Raw genomic sequence first — 17837 nt, 5'->3', positions numbered from 1 at the left:
AGCACAGAACCCTCAACTAAGGCCTGGACCCTTCCCATGTGGCAAATTGTCTAATATCTTACAGAGCTAAAGTACTAATGGAAGACAGGCTGATAAACATCTGTGTTCTAGCAAAGGGAAGGAACGTCCAAGTTAGTAAGAATGGTACCAACAGTAGAACTAATCACAGTCACCCGTGAGAATGTGCAAAGTCAGCCATGTCTCCGTTGGGTCTGCGATTCAAATTTACACTACTGAATATGCCAGGACCCCAAGCTGAGAAAGTAAGCTTTTCTGGAAACTAGAAGATGCAAATCTAAAACCACTCTTCTCTTTTCAGCTTTATTGAGATACAATTGACATATGACATTAAGATTAAGATGTACACTGTAATGATTTGATAACTTACATGTTGTAAAATGATTACCACAACAGGGTTAGTTAAAACATCCATTGCTTCCCATAATTTCTTCTTTGTGGTAAGAATGTTTCAGATCTACTCTTAGTATCTTTAAGTATATAATACTGTATGATTTTTTAAATTTATTTTTTATTAATTAATTTATTAGTTTACATCCTAGTTAGCATATAGTACAAAAGTGATTTCAGGAGTAGATTCCTTAATGCCACTTACCCATTTAGCCCATCTCCCCTCCCACAAACCCTCCAGCAAGTTTGTTCTCTATATTTAAGACTCTCTTATGTTTTGTCCCCCTGCCTTGTCTTTATATTCTTTGCTTCCCTTCCCTTATGTTCATCTGTTTAGTATCTTCCTCATATGAGTGAAGCCATACGAGATTTGTCTTTCTCTGGCTAATTTCACTTAGCATAATACCCTCTAGTTTTATCCACGTAGTTGCAAATGGCAAGATTTCATTCTTTTTGATTGCTGGGTAATACTCCATTGTATGTATATATGTATGTATGTAAAGATAGATACCACATCTTCTTTATCCACTCATCTGTCGATGGACATTTGGACTCTTTCCATACTTTGGCTATTGTCAATAGTGCTGCTATAAACACTGGGGAGCATGTGCCCCTTCAAAACAGCACACCTGTATCCCTTGGATAAATACCTAGTAGTGCAATTGCTGGGTCATATAATACTGTATGATTAACTGTAATTGACAAGCTGTACATTAGATCCCCAGGATTTTTTCATCTTCTAACTGGAACTTTGTATACTTTGACGAATATCTCCCCATTTCCTATACCCTACAGCTCTTGGTAAACACCATTCTATTATGTGTTCAGCTTTTTTAAGACTCCACATATAAGTAATATCAATAGTATTTTTCTTTCTCTCAATTCACTTTACTTAATGCTCTCAGAGGTCCATTTATGTTTTGCAAATGTCAGGATTTCCTTCTTTCTCATGTTTCCACTGTATTTATATATACCATATCATCTTTATTCATCTACAGATAGACTAAGGTTGTTTTGATATCTTGGCTATTATGAATATGCTGCAATGAACATGGGAGTATAGCTATCTCTACAAGATCCTGATATCATTTCCTTTTGAGATTATATATATATATATAATATATATATATATACACACATACATGTATATATATATATACACACACACACATACACACACACACATACATACCTAGAAGTTGAATTGCTGAATCCTATGATAGTTCTATTTTTAATTTTCTGAGGAACCTGCATTCCATATCCTGTTGTGACTGTACTGACTGATATTCCCAGTGCTCAACAGCTCCTTTTTCTCTATATCCTCACAATGCTTGTTATCTCCTCTTTTTGATGACAGCTCTTCTGACAGGTATGAGGTGGTATCTCAGTGTGGTGTTGATTTGCATTTCCTTGATGCTGAGTGATGTTCAGCATCTTTTCACACACCTGTTGGCCATGTGTATACCTTCTTTGGAAAAGTGTTTATTCAGTTCCTCTGACCATTTTTTAACTGGACTGTTTGTATTTTTGATACAGCTGTAAGAGTTCTTTTTCTATCCCATTCTGGAGGCTGCCTTTTCATTTTATGGATAGTTTCTTTTGCTGTGCAGTTTTTCTGTATGATGGTCCCATTTGTTGAATTTTGCTTCTGTTGCTTGGGCCTTGTTTTTGTTTGCATGCTTTGCAAGTGCTCAGTTCCAGGTTCATCTCTACATGTCTTTTGTTATCAAAGAATAACCGATCTACAATATTATATTAGTTTCAATTATATCATCTATATTATACTACTTATTTATATTATATACTCTACTATATATAGTTATAACCATTATATAGAACACAGTGATTTGACATTTATACACACCGTGAATGATCACCATGATAAGTCTAGTTACCATTTGTCACCACACAGGTCTTTAAAATATTATTGACTATAATCACTGTGCTATACATTACATTCCTGTAACTTTTTTATGTTATAAATGAAGATTGTACCTCTTAATCACTTTCACCTATTTTTTCCAGCCCCCAACCCTCATCCCTGCTGACAACCATCAGTTTGTTGTCTGTATCTATGAATCTTAGATAGAGATAAACAATAATATTATTGTTTATAATCCCCATGTTGTACTTTCCAACCCAGTGACTTATTTATAACTGGAAGTTTGTACCTCTTAATCTCCTTTATTTCCCCCAAATCCCTCAACTCTGGAAATGAGCAGTTTGTTCTCTATATTTATAATTCTGTTTCTGTTTTTGTTAGTTTGTTTGGTTGTTTTCCTGTTCTTTTGTTTTAGAGCCCTCATAAAAGTGAAATCATATGGCATTTGTCTTAGACTTATTCCACGTAGTATAATGTCCTCTAAGCCTATCCATGTGGTCACAAATGAAAATATTTCACTCTTTTTATGGCTCAGAATATGTCATTTGGGACATATTCTTCAGTCTCCTCATTTTGTCTAACTCTGAGTCTTTTTTCTGTGTGTTACACATGTCAGCTATGTCACTTGCTCTTAAATGTAGGGGCATTATTTAGAAGAGGTGCTGTAGTGCCCTACAGTGCAGTGTCCCCTGTTCACCAGAGCCTCGTGTTTCAGGGCTATCTTCTATGTGTTCTGTGTGCACACTGCTATTGTGGCTGAGTCACTTTTTCCTTCGGTCCAGTGGTCAGCAGTGGCTCTCTTTGCTTGCTGTGGGCAGTGTTATGTCCTTGTATTAGTGAGCCAGTCTAGGGGTTCACCTTAGGCTTTAGTTGAATTAGACCAGGCTTTGCCAGAGATGCAGTATCACCCAGCTGCAGGGTGTTGTCCTGGGAGAAGCTTTCATTGTTAGGTGGGGCCTGTTGTCAGCCCAGCTGTCTGCCTCCATCCCACAGCTGGGGTTGCAGTCTTACTGTTGTGTTTGGTTATCATTCCCTCTCCCCAGTGCAGAGTCATTCTGGAGTAGTGCTGACCCTTGTCAGAGCTCCTTGCACACTGCCAGGCTTGTGGTAGCACTTTAGATGGTCTCTGGTCAACAGTGTGTTAGAAAAAGTGAACCTACAGTGTGCACAAGGGGCTGGGCTCACATTGTTAGCAAAGATTGCATGCAGATACTTTGCAAGAGGGGACCCACTGCAGTAGCCAGGACCAACGCTGTCCAGGTTGCAAGGGATGGATCCACAAAGTGTCCACTGCAAGGATCTCTCCCCCTCCAAGCTGTGCTCTGAGATCAGTAAACAACTCTCCCTCACATATGCTCCAAGCATTTTTCAAACTGCTGCTTCTATGCTGTATCTCTGAAGGCTTTTTGTTGTGCCGTGTCTTTAATGGCTGGGACTCAGTTTCCTCTCACCCTCCTGGCTCTCCCAGCGCTGAGCCCACCGCTTTTTAATATTCTGGGTTTTAAGTTCCACTGGTTGTAAGAAAACTCATGAAATTCAGCCCCTCTGGATTTCAAAGCCAATATTATGGGGATTTGTCTTTCCTGTGTGGGGTCCCTGGTGCAACAATCTGTTTCTCTCCCCTTTCTGTGCCCCTAAGTCCCTCCCTCTCGAGGACAGTCCCACAGGTGTGTTTAGCTCCTGACCTGTCTCTGCCCATCCTACTCTCTTTTTTCTTTCCTACATGTTTTTTCTGCAAGTGTGGAGTTTTTTCCCTGCAAGTCTTTGGGTTGTTTTCTGGGTTATTTACACTGATATATTATCTAGTTTTATCTGTGGGGTGAAGTGAAATTAGGGTCCTCCTCCACCATCTTCCCAATGATTCTGACTTTACTACTTTTGTCCTTTAATCTTCATACAAGCTTTAGAAGTGATTGCTCTACTAACTTTGTTTTCTTTTATCCTTGAAATTTTTTCCTTTCATAATTTTCTTCTAATTTGGCCTTTTCTTTTCCACCTAAAGTAGCCTCTTTAACATTTCTTTTGAGGCCAGTTTAGTGGTGATTAAACCCTTTAGCTTTTCTTTGGGAAACTCTTTATCTCTCCTTCAATTCTGAAATCAGTTCATCCGGTCCTCTCCAGTGCAATGAGGATCTTTGTTACTATTACTTTGAACTCTTCATTTTTCTGAGGCTTTGTCTTGATTTTTCATTTGAAGCATATTCCTCTGCCTCCTCATTTTGATTGACTTTTTGTGTTTGTTTATATGAATCAGATACAACTACTTCTGAACTTGAAAGAATGATCTTGTGTATGATCATCTCCTATGTAGACTGTGTGACTGGTGACTTTGGCTAGCTGGTCACAGCAGAAGTGGATGTGAGCCAGGGCAGTCCTGAGGTTTTCCATGCAACAGGTGCCTTAGCTGGACGGCTGTAGTAAAGAGGGTGCAAGCCATGGGGTCCGAGGGTGCTCCATGCAAGAGGTGCCTTGATAGGGCAGGTAGAGCTGAGGCAGGAGCACACCAGGGGGTACTGGGACACTCTGGTCAGGGGCAGCCTGACTGGAGCTGAGGTGGTCATGGGCCATGGAGTATCTGGGTGCTCTACTCCAGAGGTGTTCTGGCAACTTATCTGGAGCAGAAATGGTATAAGCCTTGAGTGTTTGAGTGTTCTGAGGTTCTCTGTACCCATGTCACCTGAGTGAGACAGCTGTAGCTGTAGTGAGCACTGATTTGGGGTATCCCTGTATAAGCTATGCTGGGCATGTGTGGGCTAGAGCCCACACTTATATATATAAGTATAGATTTGGTGTGTCCATGAAGAAAGTGAGTTTGGGGTCTTCCTACGTTGCCCTCTTGGTTGGGTACCTCATTCAGGGCCCTCTTTTGCTCCAAACAAATATTATTTGTTGTAGTTCTGTGAAACATGCCACTGGAATTTTGGGAGAGATTTTGTCGAATCTGTAGATTGCTTTACGCTGTATGGACATTTTAACAATATTAGCTCTTCCAATCCATGAACACAGTATTTCTTTCCAGTTGTTTATGTTGTCCTCAGTTGCTTTCATCATATCTTATAGTTTTTAGAGTATAGGTCTTTCACCTCCTAGGTTAAATTTATTCCTATGTATTTTATTATCTTTGTTTCTGTTCTGAATGGGATTGTTTTCTTAATTTATCTGATGGTTTTTATTATGTATAGAAACAAAACAGATTTCTATATATTAATTTTGTGCCCTATAATTTTACTGAATTTATTATTTCTAATAGTTTTGGTGGAGTCTTTAGGGTTTTCTATGTATAGTATTATGTTATCTGCAAATAGCTTCACTTCCTGCTTTTTAATTTGGATGGCTTTGTTTCTTCCTCCTGCTGCTTTGGTTATGACTTCTGATACTCTGGTGCATATAAGTGAGGAGAGAGGGCATCCATGACTTGTTCCTGATCTTAGAAGAAAAGCTTTTAGCTTTTCACCATTGAATATGATGTTAGGTGTGGGCTTGTCATATATGGCCATTATTACATTGAGGTATGTACTCTGTATACCCACTTTGTTGATAGTTTTTTTCATAAATGGATGTTGAATTTTGTCATATGCATTTTCTGTATCTATTACAATGCTAATAGGATTTTTATATTCTGTTTTATGTATGTGATAGATCATGTTAATGACTTACAGAGATTAAACAATCCCTATATCACTGGAATGAATACTACTTGATCATGGTGTGTGATCATTTTAACATATTGTTTGATTTTGTTTGCTAATATTTGTTGAAAATTTCTGCATCTATGTTAATCAGGGATATTCAATATAATTTTTTCTTTACTTTTTTTTTTTTTGTAGTTTGTCCTTTTGGTTCTTTTTGTGTGTGTGTGTTTTCCTGTGTTTTGTATCAAGGCAATGCTGGCCGTGTAAAGTGAGTTTGGAAGTGTTCCTTTGTCTTCAATTTTTTGGAATAATTCGAGGATACATGTTAACTTTTCTTTAAATGTTTGGTGTAATTCACCTGTGATACCACCCAGACCTAGACTTTTATTTGTTGGGAGGTTTTTGATAACTAATTCAATTTCATTGTTAGTAATTGGTCTATTCAGGTTTTCTACTTTCTATGATCCAATGGTAGAGATTATATGAATTTACCCATTTCTGCTAGGTTGTCCAATTTGTCGGTACATAATTTTTCTTAGTAGTCTTTTATATTTTTCTGGCATTGGTGGTAATATCTCTCTCACTTCTGATTTTATATATTTGAGCCATCTCTTTTTCTTGATGAGTCTAATGGTTTATCCATTTCGTTTATCTTTTCAAAGAGGCAGTTCTTAGCTTCACTGATCGTTTATTGTTTTTTGGGGTGTGTGTGTGTGTGTGTGTGTGTGTGTGTTAGTCTCTGCTTTATTTATTCCTATTCTAATATTTATTTGCTTCCCCCCCTTTGTGTTTTATGTTTTTGATATAATACTTAACACCTTTTTATATTGTATGTCCCTTAACTTATTATAATAGTTGATTTTTACTACCTTTGTCTTTTAATCTTCATACTAGTTTTATAAGTGGTTGATCCTCCTATATTTATCAGTGAGATTTCTTTTATATATTTTTTATTTCTAGTTAAGATCTTTTCTGTTCAAAATCTATTTAATATTTCTTATAATGTTAGTTTTGTGGTGATGAATTCCTTTATCTTTTGCTGGAAAACTCTATCTTTTCTTCAATTTTGAATGATAACCTTACTAGGTAGAGTACTATTGATTTTATGTTTTTTTTCCTTTCAGCACTTTATATATACAATGTCACTCCTTTCAGGCCTACACAGTTTCTGCTGAGAAATCAGTTAATAGCCTGACAGAGGTTGCCTTGTACATAACTAGTTGTTTCTCTCTTGCTCCTTGCAAGAGTCTCTCTTTAATTTTGACATTAAATTATAATGTGTCTTGTTATCAATCCCTTTGGGCTCATCTTCTTTGGAATTCCCTGTACTTCCCAGACATGCACATGTTGTCTTCCCTAGGTTAAGAAAATTTTTAGCCACTACTCATTTCTTCAAACAACTTTTCTTCCCTTTTTACTCTCTTTCTCTCCTTCTGGACACATGCAGTACAAACATTAACATGCTTGATGCTGTCCCAGAGATAATGCAATGGCAGAGGCTGTGGAGTGGCTGAGGGTGGGGCTTTCTCCCCAGCTGGGATGCTTGATTTCCCACAGCTGTAGCTGGGACTACAGAGATGGGAGGTGCTTGGTTGCACCTGTCATAGCAACTGTAGCACTGGGCAGGGCTCTCCCCTCTCTCTGTCTAGTGCTGTGGCAGTGGATATGGCTTTCTTCCAGCTCAGCTGGAAGAGCTCTGTGACTGCCACTAGGGACCAATGTAGTGGACAGAGCTCTCCCCGACCCACCCACACAATACAATAGGCTGGTGGAGGTGCTGTGGTGGCTACTGCAGCTATGGTAGCTGGTGGGACTTTTAATGGACTGTGCCTGCCAGCATTAATAGGTAAAGGGAGAATACCAAAATGGTGCTTGCCAGTGTCAGAACTAGCAAGGTAAAATGTAATCACAAAAATGGCATCCAACTGTGTCTCCATTCCTAGACAGTGTCTCAGCAGTTTCTTGCCCTCTTGAAGATACCCGAGGACTAGTAATTGGGTCTCTTCACCTATATTTTCGGCAACTTTCCAACTGGAGTCTTATCATTGGGTCTCAGGTGAGTGAGACTGTGCTTAAGCTCTTTAACAGCAGTTTCTCAATTCCTATAGCTCTGTGGTTTTTCTGAATGTAAAACTGTTAGTTTTCATAGCCTGGCTTTTGGGGGACTCATCTCTTCGCAGGATCTAAAGGTTGGAGTGCCTGCTATGGAGCTTCAGCCTCTTATTATTTAGGGAGAAGTTCCATATTTTTGAGAGCCCTCCCAATCTTGGATAGCTGTGCCTGGGGTAGGGCTTTTCTTTTTTTGGAAAGACCTCGTCTTTATCGCTCATTTGTGGATGCTCTGTTCATCCAGATTTCAGGGCTTTTAATGAAGACATTATTCCATATTTAGTTGTGTATTTCTTGTTTCTGTGGGAGAAAGTGAGCTCATGATCCTCTTTGCTGCCATCTTGAAACCCCTTCTGTTGCTTGTGCTTCTGGTGTAATCTCCAAAAACTCACTGCCAAAACCAATGTCAAAGAGCTTCTTCCTTATGTTTTCTTCAGGGAGTTTTACAATATCAGATACTTTCTTTAATTGTTTCATCCATTTCAGTTAATTTTTGTGAGTGGTTTAAGAAAGGAGTCTAGGGGCGCCTGGGTGGCGCAGTCGGTTAATCGTCCGACTTCAGCCAGGTCACGATCTCGCGGTCCGTGAGTTCGAGCCCCACGTCGGGCTCTGGGCTGACGGCTCAGAGCCTGGAGCCTGTTTCCGATTCTGTGTCTCCCTCTCTCTCTGCCCCTCCCCCGTTCATGCTCTGTCTCTCTCTGTCCCAAAAATAAATAAACGTTGAAAAAAAAAAAAAAAGAAAGAAAGAAAGGAGTCTAATTTTATTTTTCTGCATGTGGTTATCCAGTTTTCCCAGTATCATTTGTTAAAGAGATTATCTTTTCTCCATTGAATGTTCTGCCTCCCTCATTAAATACTAGTTTACGTATAGGTGGGGGGTTATTTCTGAGCTCAGTATTCTGTTCCATTGATACACATATCTGTTTTTATGCCAGAAACATAGTGTTTTAATTACCATAAGTTTTTAGTATTTGAAGTTTGAAATCAGGAAGTGTGATGACTCCAGCTTTGTTCTTTATCAGGATCGCTTTGGCTATTCAGGATCTTTTGTGGATCCATATGAATTTTAAGATTTTTTTTCCTATATCTGTGAAAAATACCATTGGAATTTTATAGAGATTGCACTGAATGTATAGATGGCTTTTAACAATAATTCTCCCACTCCACCCAAACAGCCAAACATCTTTTAGAAGAACAAAGCTAGAGGTATTACAATCCCAGATTTCAAGCTATATTGCAAAGATACGGTAATCAAAAAAGTATAGTACTAGTTAAAAAAACCAAAAACAGGTACATAGGTGTACAGAATAAAATAAAAAGCCCAGAAATAAAGTCATGCTTACATGGTCAATCAACAAAACAGGCAAGAATACACAATGGGGGGAGAGACACTGTCTTCAATACATTATCTTGGGAAAACTGGGCAACTACATGCAACAGGATGAAACTGGACCACTTTCTTACATCGTATACAAAAACACCCTCAAAACGTATTAAAGACCTACATGTGAAACCTAAAACTATTAAAGTCCTTAAAGAAAATATAGGCAGTAGACTCCTGGACATTGGCCTTTGCAACATGTTTCCAAATAGGTCTCCTGAGTCAAGGGAAATAAAACCAAAGGAAACTATTGGGATTACACTAAAATAAAAAGTTTGCACAGCAAAGGAAACAATCAACAATACAAAAAGGCAACCTCCTAAATGGGAAAAGATATTAATATCCAAAATATTAAAGAACTTATATAGTCCAACACCAAAAAAGAAAAAACAAAAAACAAAACAAAAACAAACAATCTGACTAAAAATGGGTAGAGGACTTTAATAGACATTTTTCCAAAGAAGACACACAGGTGGCCAACAGGCACATAAAAAGATGCTCAACATCACTACTCATCAGAGAAATGTAACTCAAAACCACAATGAGACATCATCTTATACCTGTCAGACTGGCTAACATCAAAAAGAAGAAATAACAAGTGGTGGTAAGGATGTGGAAAAAAGGGAACCCTCATGCACTGTTGGTGGGAATGCAAATTGGTCCCATCACAATGGAAAACAGTATGGAGGTTCCTCAAAATATTACAAATATAAACACCATATGATCTAGTAACTTCACTACTGGATATTTACCCAAAGAAAATGAAAACACAAATTTGAAAAGATACACACACCCCTATGTTTTTGCAGAATTATTTATAATAGCCAAGATACGGGAGCAACCTAAGTGTCCACTGATAGATAAATGGATAAACAAGATGTGGTCCATACATACAATGAAATATTACTCAGGTATAAAAAAAGAATGTGATCTTTCCATTTGCGACAACGTGGATGGACCTCAAGGATATTATCCTAAGTGAAATGAGTCACACAGAGAAAAAGACCACATGATTCCACTTATATGTGGAATCTAAAAAAAGATCCATAAATACAGAGAACAAACTGGTGGTTGCGGGGGAGCAGGGAAGGGCAGAATGAGTGGAATAAAAAAAAAAGTCTTCCTATCATTGAACATGGGATATTTTCTCATTTATTTTTATCTTCATTTTTTTCATCAAGGTTTATACTTTTCAGTGTACAGACCTTTCACTTCATCGGTTAAATTTATTCCTGAGTATTTTGTTTTTAATGCTATTGTGAATGGGACTCTTTTCTTTATTGCTTTTTTAGATATTTTGTTAGTGTAGAAATGCATCTGATTTCTGTATGTTGATAACATACCCTATGACTTTTGAAAATTCATTGATTAGTACTATTTTAGTGGAGTCTTAAGGATTTTCTAAATAGAAGATTATCTCACATCCAAACATAGAATATTTATTTCTTTCTTTCCCATTTGGGTGCCTTTTATTTCTGTTTCTTATCTACTTGCTCTGCCTAGGATTTCCAGTACTTTTGAACAGCAATGATGGGAGTTTACACTTTTATCTTGTTCCTGATTTTAGAAAAACTTTCAAACTTTTACCATTAAGTGTGTTGTTAGCTGTGGACTATCATATGTGGCTTTTATTATATTTGAGATATGTTCCTTCTATACCCAATTTTTTGAAGTTTTTAAGATGAAATGATGTGTTTGTCAAATGCTTTTTCAGCATCTGTTGAGATGATTACATTGTATCCTTAGTTCTATTAATGTATTGTATCACATTTACTGATTTGTGTATGTTGAACCATTCTAGCATCACAGGGGTAAATACCATTTGATCATGGTGTATGATCCTTTTTTTTTAAGTTTATTTATTTTGAGAGTGAGCAGGGGAGAGCAGAGAGAGAAGGGAAGAGAGGATCCCAAGCAGGCTCCGTGCTGCCAGCGCAGAGCCCAATGCATGGCTCAAACTCACGAACCTGAGATCCTAACTTAAGCAGAAACCAGGAGCTGGATGCTTAACTGACTGAGCCACCCAGGCGTCCCCATGGTGTATGATCTTTTTAATGTGCTATCGAATTCAATCTGGTAATATTTTGTTGCGAATTGTTGCATATTTATAACAATTACATTTAATTTTTTTTTTATGTTTTAATTTACATTTGAGAGAGAGTGAGAGACAAAGCATGAGCAGGGAGGGGCAGAAAGATGGAGACAGAATCTGAAGCAGGCTCCAGAGTCTCAGCTGTCAGCACAGAGCCCAATGAGGAGCTCGAACTCACCACCAGTGAGATCATGGCCTGGAGACTCAACCAACTGAGACACCTAGGCACCCCTTAAAAATTTTTTTTTAATGTTTATTTATTTTTGAGAGAGAGCGCATGAGCAGGGGAGGGGCAGAAAGAGAGGGAGACACAGAATCAAGAGCTGGCTCCAGGCTCTGGGTTGATAGCACAGAGCCCGACGCAGGGCTTGAACCCACAAACCATGAGATCATGACCTAAGCTGCAGTCTGACACTTAACCAACTGAGCTACCTAGGCACCCCTAGAATTTTTGCATTTTTAATTATCAGTGATGTTGGTCTGTAGTTTTCTTCTATTGTAGTGTCTTTGGTGTCAGGGTAATGGTGGCCTTGTATAAGTCTGAAAGTGTTCCTTTCTCTTCATTTTTTTTGAATACTTTGAGACAGCCTGACATTAATTTTTCTTTAAATATTTGGCAGAATTCTCCAGGAAAGCCCTTGCAAACCATCCTTGATGAAAACATTCCAAGTTCAGTTTTTCAGAATATCCACAGATAAAATTCAGAGAAACATGGGATAATTAAACTTGAAAATAACAAACCTGGATTTCCAAATACTTCAGGTATTAATTAGGCTTATCAAATAGCTATGAATGAAATGATAAGATTTGAAAAAAATAAAAGCAAATGGAACTGAGAAATAAAAAATCAAAATTAAAACCTCTGTGAATGGGAGAATATCTGATTAGTGACAAGTAAGGGGAAAAGTAGTAAGCTGGAAATGGACATAAAGAAATCACCCATAATGTAGGAAAGAGACAAGATGTGTAATACATAAATAGAAGAGACTTAGAAAATAGAATGAGAAGGTATAATATGTGTTTATATAGAGTTTGTTTTTTAAAGAGAGACATCTGGAGAACAGTATAGGAAAACATAAAGGACAAAAGTATCCCAGGCATAAGACAAAAGAAAAATTCACAGATAAAGGAAGCATAATGTATAACTAACAAAAGAAAAATTCAACTGGCAGCATAATTCCTCAATAGCAACAATAAAAGCCATAAGTCTTTGCTATATTATCACCAAAATATTTAGATAAAGTATTTATTAATCTAAAATTATATAGCTAGTAAAACTATTCTTAAAGAACAAAGAGAAAATAAGACATTTTTGTAATGAATAAAAAATGAGTTAGTTCGACACTTGGAAAGCCGTACCAAAGAGGCCTCTAAAAAGACTTAAAGAAAAATGGATCTAGGAATCTTTTATTGTTTAATATTGAGAAGAGGCCTGGTTCCCTTTTCTAATGTCTGTTTTAAAGTTTTTTTTAGATATACTTTTATATTTCATGTTAATCTGCATCAAAAGAATTCAAATCCTGATACTGACATTTGTTGGATGTGTTAGTACAACTACAGAGTGCATAGCGAGGAAAGAAAAAAAAATAGGGAAAATAAATAACATTTGCTCTCTATAATAATAAAAAGCTAACTCAAATGTAATCAGTGCATGGAGGCAATAAATGCAGGAAAGAAAATAAGAAACGCAGGTACACATGAAAGTGAAATATTGTGAAAATCAGAGCTTCTTGAAGAAGAAAGTTGAACAAATGAATCAGAATAAATCTTCAGAGTTCAAAGTAATCTTCCTTGAACCAACAGAAGATCAGATATAGGAAACAGAAGGACTTCTTCAGGTTTTAAACAAAACTGATACATTGAAACCAACACCATGATATATATATGAAATACTAAATCCCAATTAAAAAAAAGGGCTCTTATTATTTCCTAAGTCATTAACTGGTAGATGTCTTTATAACCCAGTAAAGCTACCAGCCAAATTTCAGTTCTACATCATCACTTACAAGAATTTCCCATATCAGAGGGAATCTACTCACTGGGGGAAGAAAAAGGCAAAGTGAAGAAAACTTTGCATGGAAAGAATTTGGGGTGTTCACAGGTTAATCATAACATTCCCATCAAATTGAATTAAAAGATTAAAAAGGGTTAAGTTTTGTTATTTTTTAATCTTAGGAAAAAATGCCAGAAAATAATACATATATACATTAGAGTTCTGGACAGGTCATAATTTTTCTAAGTTTTGAGAAGTAAAATGAATAAGACAAAAAATATGAAAAGATTAAGCTACGATACCAAAACATTAAGTACACTGAAAGTGAAAAAAGCATTGTGAGGGAAAAACCTATTAAATATGACAAAAAAAGAGTCAATGATAGTGATAAAAAAATGTTAAACCAGTTAAAACATTACTGAGCACCCAATAGATTAATAGCAAAAAAATATTAATAGGTAATTCACAAAGTAAACAGAAATAGTAAATAAATATATGAAAAAAAAATTCTCTACATCTCAAAATAACCAAACCAAAAATTGTAAGAAGGTATCACCTTATACTCATTCCATTAGAACATAATATTTAAATAATGTGAAAGAATAAAAAATACTGTATGTTTACATTGAAATTGTATTTTTTTAAACAGCTAAATATCCAACAGTGTGTAAATAGGTAAAATTGGGTTGCATCCACTAAATACATATCACAAACATCACAATTATGTAATAACATAGAACACTTAACATTATAATCCACATTAAAAAGTATTAAAATATAAAGATATAAAAGAAAACAAGTGATGGTTTTACAAATTTTACAAAGAGCAGGAAGGAAATTTTAAGTTTCGGAAGAAGAAGGATCATGAAAATTAATTCCACTTAATTTTAGAGTTGTATTGATATTGGTATTTGTTTAAAAAGCTTAAGAAAACATGAATATAAGAAACCAATTAGATTGATACGTAACTCATGTACTGTTATACTTTAATGGGACACCTGATTTTTTACCTTATGAAAGATTTGCAAAGTAAAGCTCCTATTTTGAAAGATCCTCTAATGCTTTCCAGATATGATCTAAAGGAAAATGAGATACAAAAGAAACTTTTCCAGGGACACTAATTTTAAACATTAGTTTCAAATGAAAAGGCAACAAACACACAAGTACCAAAATATATTGAAAATTCTGAAACAGAGGCTATGGAGCAATATAAATTGTCCAGACTTACAAGGGTAGATGGCAGCAATCATATTAAAAAACAAAAACCAAAAAACCCAATTTAATAACACTTTGAAAAAGCCCTGTTCTATTGGCATCTGATTCTAATCTAATGTAATCATTTACAGATTCTAACAAGTAGGTTCTTATATACTGGCTAAGATATCTGCAGTCCGTGAACAATGCAGTTCAAGTCAGTGTCAATACAGCAAGGACAGTGAGCCGATCATAGACACTGCCGGGGTGAGAGAGAAGCAATGCAGAATGCTGCACTTAAAGGCATGGTAAGCCGAGGGAAGCATGGGGTCTTTCTCTCCAGGCCTGGGCCCTAAAAGCTAGTCTGTCTGTATCGTTCTGGCCTACAAAAAAAAAAGGAGAGAAAGTAATTTTTGAAGAAAAAAAAATTCTGAGAGTAATAAGAGTGAAATTAGAGAAATAAGATTTTAGGGTCTATAAAGGCTAGTTATTGCTTTCTCTGTGATATGTGGCAAACTTCTTTCAAGATGGTACAGGGGTGCTGCGTGGCTTAGGCAGCTGAGCATCTGACTCTTGGTTTCAGCTCAGGTCATGATCTCAGCGTTTGTGAGTTAAAGCCCCCCATCAGGCTCTGCGCTGTCAATGTGGAATCTGGTTGGGATTCTCCCTCTCTCTCTCTCTGCCCCTCCTCTCCTCATACACACACACACACTCTCTCTCTCTCTCAAAATAAAATAAAAAAAAAGATGGTACGGATTTATGGGGAATGAAAAGAGCACAGGCAAGGTCTAGAGACAACCTGATGTGCCATCAGCGACAGTCAGAACTGGGGTCAATAGAGATATGAGCCCAGAGACAACCCTGATGAGGATTCAGGATCAGGCAGTTCAGGTCACCCTGGATATAAGAAGTGAAATCCAGAGCCTCCAAACTCAGGGATGGTCCTTGCCACTCAGGGAACTTTACCATTTCTATCCTCCCAAAGAGCTACATCTTTCAACAGAGTAGAGTACAGCAGAGAAAGACAGCTTCTGTCAAATTTCTGCTTTCTGGGGACTTCTCTGAACTTAACCTGTAGAGTGTAGAAATGTCTTTATTGACTTTTTTTCCACCCCAGTATCTCACTTATACCAAGATAACATAAGTACAATCAGAACAGAATTGAGCTAAAGATAAAATGCTGATAAGCATGAGTATTTAAGAAAGTGGGGGGTGGGGGGAAGAAACACATATATACACAGACCTTGGTGTCATTCAGTAATGAATACAGGACAAATCACAGCTTTACTCAATCTGATTGTATCTTACAGATAGAACATTGAGCAAAGCAAGACACTAAAGAATATTTGCGATTCTAAAGTTAAAATATGATCTTTAGGGACACATACACACAGGTAATATAACTATTTCAAAAAAGGGAGTTATCAGCATAAAAGCCAGAAAAGCATTTAGAGAGAGAGTTACACGGAGTTTATTAACCATTTGTTAAAATACGATGTGTGTATGTATAACAAGTCACTTTTCTGTCTATGAGTTATATTCTGCAATAAAAAGGTCTAAAGAGTCATCCTACTCTTGCAAACACATAAGGAAATGACAGAAATTGAGCTTAGGAATGTATGGGTCATTATAAAAAGGGTAATCAATAAGACATTTGGTAGAAGATTCAGGCCTTCACCGCATTCAGTAATGGGTTTTCTGGCAATGTGATACTGAGTTTTGTTCTGAGGAGGAGAATAAAAATAGGGATCCTGTCTAGGAGTAGAATCAAGTAAGAAACCATATGGGAAAAAAACACGTATATGTTGGAAGGTTAGGGGCACGTTCTTTTGGATACCTCGAACACATTTTGCCTATGGTGTGAATCTAGAATTTTGGCAGGTATAGTGTTATTTCACCTCAGTACTCTCTTGCCCCTTCTCCACCCCACAGAGAATGGCAGCAACTGGGAATCTGTTTATAGCTGGACTGTGGTCTAGCTGCTTCCAAGAGCCTATATATCTTTTAATTAGCCCTCCCTGTATATGGTCCCTTATATTTTCACAGATGAGAAAACATAAGAAAGAAAATGGTGATTACAGGAAAGAAAGTAATGGAGGCTTCTCTAAAGTATCAATAACTTCTTTTATACATCGAGGATGCGGCAAAGACAGGGGTCAGGGGCTCCCGCAGTGTGTGAAGGTACTCAGCAGAGAATGGCCTGAGAGGCCGTGTCAGGAGAGTGGCATGGAAATGCCTCGAGATGATTTCCTCCTACTCCTGGGGCTTGATTTGATTTTGTTTCTCCTCCTCTGGGTCTTTACTTTTCTTTGGTCTGTGGGCTGATTTCTATGGAGCTGAGGCAGATTTATTGTCCACCAGAGGCCAAAACTAATTTCCAAATGTGCCTCACTATATACAGCACTGGCTAGGAGTCCTTTAGGGCGTCTCCTTAATACCTTTTATGTCACTTCTGTTGAACACTTGAAGTATGGAGCTAATATTTTATGACCAAGACGTTTTTATTAACAAAAAAGGGTTACTGATTCTTTTCTTATTGACATCTTAGACTAGGCAGTTCTCTTTTTCTTATTTATAAAAGAAGTTTGCTTTGTTTTGCCCTTCATTTCCACTTATTCTAGAGTAACAACTGATCACTTATTCGTTTCCTTCTTAAAATTCCTATAATTGATCTTGCTGTCTTCATCTAGGTAGCCTCCGTTTTGTTTTCTCTTCCTTACCCATACTTAGCTATGTGTGTCGTTAGTCTCCCTTCTATAGACACTTAACTGTAAATACAATGTAACTTCCTAAACAATTTAAGTAGCTGAATTAAGCTGAAACACTGCCTTGCCTACATGTTTTAATTGTCTACCTGACTGGCTTTTTATTCATTCTAAGTATATATTTTAAGTTAGCAGTAGTAGTAAACATTTAAACTATTACTGGCAATTTTTTAGCTTAAAGTTGATCATTTCAAAATTGACCCATACCTAATCCAATTTGATTCTGTTATTAAAAATACTAAGGCCACCTGGGTGGCTCAGTTGGTTGAGCGTCCGACTTCGGCTCAGGTCACGATCTTGCAGTTTGTGAGTTCATCTGTGCTGACAGCTCAGAGCCTGGAGCCTGCTTCAGATTCTATGCCTCCCTCTCTCTCTGCCCCT

At 37.1% G+C, this 17837-nt stretch overlaps 1 protein-coding gene and 1 long non-coding RNA gene across 2 annotated transcripts in view; one reads left to right on the top strand and one right to left on the bottom strand.

Moving 5' to 3' along the window:
• MEI4 (meiotic double-stranded break formation protein 4) overlaps window positions 1-17837 on the bottom strand; it is a 202754-nt gene that overhangs the window by 81925 nt on the left and 102992 nt on the right. The gene's annotated exons all lie outside the window — the stretch shown is intronic.
• LOC123385438 overlaps window positions 1-17837 on the top strand; it is a 241742-nt gene that overhangs the window by 219013 nt on the left and 4892 nt on the right. The gene's annotated exons all lie outside the window — the stretch shown is intronic.

Source organism: Felis catus, chromosome B2 (assembly GCF_018350175.1).
Source record: "Felis catus isolate Fca126 chromosome B2, F.catus_Fca126_mat1.0, whole genome shotgun sequence".
NCBI lineage: Eukaryota > Metazoa > Chordata > Mammalia > Carnivora > Felidae > Felis > Felis catus.
This window is presented reverse-complemented; position numbering and strand designations above follow the sequence as displayed.